Below are 5564 nucleotides of genomic sequence, written 5' to 3'. Positions count from 1 at the left end.
TATTGCCCCAAAGAAGAAATATAATTCATCTTCCTTTGAAAAATAATAATTATATTTATGTAAAATTTTTAGTATATTTTTAGCAGCACGAACGGCATCCTTGTTAATTCCACAAGTTTTTTATAATCTAATGTGATTATATCTTTGTATGTAAAATATTTGAAGAAGCTATAGTATGCATATTTTATATAATTAAAAAAAATTTGCCTAGAAGATTATATCTTCAAGCAATATGTATGTTTTTTTTTGTAATTCGCATTGCATATAAAAAATGATTCAAAAATTGTGTTAACTTTATAGCAAAAAAAAACAAAATAGTTCATCCCCAAGGAATGAAAATATTTTTATATGTCTTAGAAGTTACTATATAAGAATTTCATTATTAGTAAATACTCTATATTATTCTGGTTTGTATGATTACAACGAAAATGAGCTACGTGTGAGAAATTTTGTAAATAGGCTGGTTTTTTGTTATATTATCTGTCAAAAATACGCCAAAAAATATTTTAATGCTCATGACACATAAGGAGATCGTTTTTATCGGGTCAAGTTTATTATAATTTTTATTTCATCCTATTCACTTTCGTTCAGTTTAGACTTTGTACATTTCTTCTATGGATTTCATTTTTAAAAACATTTTAAATTATGAATCAGCCGATTTAATTTATATGCAAAAAATATTTTAGCAATTTCATATTTTTTGACTTTGGCTAAAATAGTTTCTAATCATTTATTTTATTTTTATTGTACGATTATTTGATCTTTTATTTTGATTTTAGGAAATAATTTAGGAATTTACTTGCTGTGGACATATCGCCCATAGTTTGAGAGAACCATTATTTTTTGTATTTTTCTACAAATTAAAAAAAATGATACATTTTTATTTTTTTATAGCAAAAAAGGTTCACTTAAAGGAGTCTCGCAAATATAAATCGTTTTATTTTATTAGTTTGCTGGTATTTTTATTTCTGTGTTCAACTAATCCTTTCTCGTACCGCATTAATCTGCCCATCGTGTGTTTTCGTTGTTATTTTTGCATTTATATAGAAATATTACTTTTTTGCCCTTATTTTTATTCTGGGTTAGTAACTCCTTGTTTATTCATACTTAATATAAATCTTTATATTATTGCGTTGTTACAACAGCTTTATATCATCATTTAATCGTATGGCATTTATCAATTCATAGATTGATTTTCATGCTTAAACTAGTTGGTTTCTAACAACTTTGTCTAAATTTAAAGTTTTCAAGGGATTAATTTGCCATAAATAACAAATAAATGCATTTGAACTAAAAATATAAAGTGATTTGTGAAATAAAAGCTTTACAGAAAAATTTAAGTGAAAGAAAAGAATATTTGCACCCTTTAAGATACAAATAACTGTCCCAGACGACTAGAGTAATTCTTTAAAAAAGCACTAGACCCTAAATACTATATCTATTTACTATAAAACCCAAAATATTTTAGAGCAAGAAATGTAAAGAGGGGTTTTTTAACGTTTATATGCAGCGTATATTAAAAGTTGTGCCACGATGAAATAATATCAAGGTCGTAAAAGTAATGAAAATTATGCTATACCAACCATATTACTTATTCATAAAATGTATAGTATCACAAAATATAAATGCCTAGTGTTTCATCTGTTATTTTAGCGCATAATATTTTAAAGGGGTACTATAGTCATAACCAAGGAGATCATTAATATCAGATGTATCTTTCTATTTTTAAAAATATTGTATTTTGGTTAACAATTAAATGTCAACCAGTAATATTAAAAGATTTTAATATGCAAAAATATTAATTGGCATCTATTTTTCGGGTTACATTTTGTAAAAAAAACTAAATAATTCAAAAATATGCAGGTAATTTAGACCACATAATTCAAGTGTACTTTCAAATTTCGAAATTTATTAAAAGCTTTCAAATATATGCATGATCTTAAAGTAAAAATATTATATAATGATATTTAACTTGAAGATTATTTCGTTTTTGTTTGTTGGATATCATAGAAATATTATTTTTTTCTAGATAATTATATTAAAAAAAATTAAAAATTCCATTAATTGCCTAACAAATTTTATAAAAAGCTTACATATTAGATTTATTCATTTTTAAATATCCATATTTTTTTTACAAGCACTTAATAAACATAATTTATTCTATAAATAATTATTTATATTCTTGAAAGTAAGGATAGACTGGTTCAATACAGAAAATTTTTTCTGTTATATAATAATAAGGGATTCAACTATGATTTAACAAATTCGCACCTTTATTATAAAATAAGAGACTGTGAGGAAACACCGTTTCGGCCATAATTGTATATGATAAGAATAATGAAGACAAAACGAATAAAGAGTACTCGATTTAACCAAATATTAAAAGTTCTAAAAATTACAGCGTAAATTTTTTTTTCATCACTAAAACACATCTAATTTTAAAAGAAATAGACGCAGACACAAAATCTGAATTATCCCATAAGTACAGAAATTATTATCAGTAAGTAATAAATAAAGTTTATATATAAAAAAGATGTATTAAAATATACAAAATTACTATAGAGCGGGTTTTTTACAAAATATAAGTTTCTACTCTTCTTTCATACAATTTTATCCATAGCCCGAGTTGCATAAAATAAGCGATCTTGTGATTAATGCACAAAAATATGATGTAATCTTATAAAAGAATGTATAAAAAAATAGATGTAGCGCATATATAAACCCCTTACCAATCTTAATATAAAAACAGATAATAATTGCGTAAAGAGATTAATTTTTTACGTATATGTGAGAATAAAAAGATTTTCAATTTTTAAATATTAAAAACATGCAGCTTAGCCATGAAAAAGTGTTTTTATATGGATAGAATAATGCAATTAGTGGCCTAAATATTATTTTGTTTTGCCGAAATGATGTTATATCTGTACTAGATACATTCGGTACAATAAGTGTATTTTATAACATAATTTAACAATGAATATAAAATCATCATGGATTTCAAATATATTATATTTTTTATCTTTTTATTTCATTTATTTATGCATAATATTAAATTATTCAATTGTTATTAATATTTTCTTACCTCATATTACGCAAAAAAATACAGTTTTTAAATTTAAATTACTCTTCACAGAGTCCATTTACATAGAATTATGAGTAAATATTAAAGATGGCAGCCTAGATTCTAATAGTTTCAAATGACGATATTTGATACAAAGATAATTAATACAATACTTATGACATTAGCATTTTTACAAATAAAGATCGTTAATATGCTTCAAATATAAGTTTTGCGCCTTTAACGACAAAAGCTACTTTTGGATATTTTTACCCGAATAATAAATATTTATAAAAAAATTATGGAAGCAAACATTAAGAAAGAATAAATGAAAGAGCAAGACAAAATGTTAAATTTGACTTCGTTAATCGGGCCAAAGCTGCATGAAAACATGTCAATATATCAAAAATGACATTTATTACTAGCACTTGCGTTCGGAAATCGAGTTGAATTGTTTTGCGCCACTAATAAAGTCTATGATTATAGCTTAAAGTCTTTTTTACTGCTTATGTGCTGACCAGTTTTATCTTTATGTTTTGTGGCTAGGATGTATTGATCAATTATTTGAACATTTAAAAGGGTTAAATCGTTGTAATGATTCGAATTTTCAATCATTGAAATAATAGACTGAATATTTTTCTTACTTAACTATCGCCACAGATAATAATTCTTTTTAAAAGAGTATTATTTAAATTAGCATGTCAACTCCGCAAATAGTTTATCAATCTAAATAATGTCGATAGTAAAATGCAAATGCTTTTTGAAAAATTAAAAATAACACATTTTAGTGCGTCAATACTATTGAACCTTTATATATGTAAAAGTATTTAATAGGCATAGTAAAGTTTTAATGCGATTATAAGATCTTTAATAAGATATGCTTAGGATAATAGAAAGTTCAACTTATTTGTTATACATAAAGACAGACAAATATATATGCATAGATATTGAAAAGGAGAATTCTGTAAAGCTTGCGTATATTTAAAAACAAAAAAATTATAATGAAAATAATTTACGATATAGTTTCTCGATCCAAGATTTTGCATCAGATCTATTATTAGCGATGTAAGCAATTTTTAAAAAAAGACAGAAATCTCTAAATATGAACTTATTTCGTATTTTAAGCCTTTAGTAGTTCCTTTTTTTAAGAATAGGATTAAATACAATTGCGCTAGATTATTTTTTGGATATTAAACTTCTATACAAAGATTTGAGACATAAAAGTAAGAAACAAAAATATTTTTTGTAGATTGATGTAAATAATATTTAATTTATGTATTTTTTTCAAAATTAGTTTTAAAAACACATTAAATAAGAATCCTATCATATTATACACATTATATTTACGCATCTAAAATTTTGATCTAATTAAAACACTCTTTTAAAACAAAAAAAAACAATAATACTCTGATTTTACCATAGGTTTTCTTTTAATGATAACCAATGCAAATAAACCTTTTATATATAACTTTTATCCCTTAGAATCAATTTTGCATAAATGAACACATGACGGAGATATAAATGCCTTTAAATCTACATGTATTCTTATTATAGAGCAACAACAAATATTTTTGTTTTATTCTTATTTTCGTGGTACTGAATGATGTGAATTAGTGTAAGTATTTATTTAAAATGACATAATATGCTTATATTAACTCATGAAGACAATGATAATTCTTGAACATTAGACAAAGAACTATGAAAATAGCAGCATAAAAGCAAGATGAATTATGGATATTAGCTTATAGCAAGTAATCTATATAATTAAATTAAACATAAAACTATTTTTTTTGGAATCAAATAATGATATTAAATGCAAAAAAGACATCAACCAAATATTTATTTAACACAAAAATCCGAATTTTTTTATTATATTTATCACAAAAGCGTTTTTATCGTGTAAAAAGTAAAAGTATCATAAATAAAGATGCTATTTGTATCAAAAATAACATAAAAAAATATTTCTATCCAAGAATATTAATTTAATATCATATTCAACTAATTAAAACTATTTGAAAGATATTCCAACCGTTTATTGATGAATGCTTAAGCAGCTGACGTGTATTTATAAGATTCTTATCTTAAATGGCGAGGGTTAAATTATCAGACATGAAGAGTAACTATAAATCATATAATTAGCATTAATATTTCGGCAAAATCTCAAATACGAATTTTAACAGCATATTTTTTATACTTGTAAAGTTTTTTATCCCGTTTTAATTGAAGTTATACTATATTTTAGATAAATCAAAAATTTCAAATGTCATTTTTTTGGCAATACTTAAACAATTAGCGATAAAATAAGATCGTATAAGTAGTGAGGTCTGCAAAAATTTTAAGAAAAACCCAAATAATATCATTATTTAAACATATGGATTATAAATGATCATTTATAAAATAGTGCCACAGGCTATTATAGTACAAATTGAAATATAATTCTAATGATACATTTTTCTTAATGCAAAATATAATTTTTATAATTTCAGCATGATGGATTTAGAGATGA

Source organism: Rhyacophila brunnea, unplaced genomic scaffold (assembly GCF_057557595.1).
Source record: "Rhyacophila brunnea isolate RB1 unplaced genomic scaffold, BYU_Rbru_1.0 scaffold_32, whole genome shotgun sequence".
NCBI classification, from domain to species: Eukaryota; Metazoa; Arthropoda; class Insecta; order Trichoptera; family Rhyacophilidae; genus Rhyacophila; species Rhyacophila brunnea.
Note: the sequence above shows the minus strand (reverse complement) of the source record.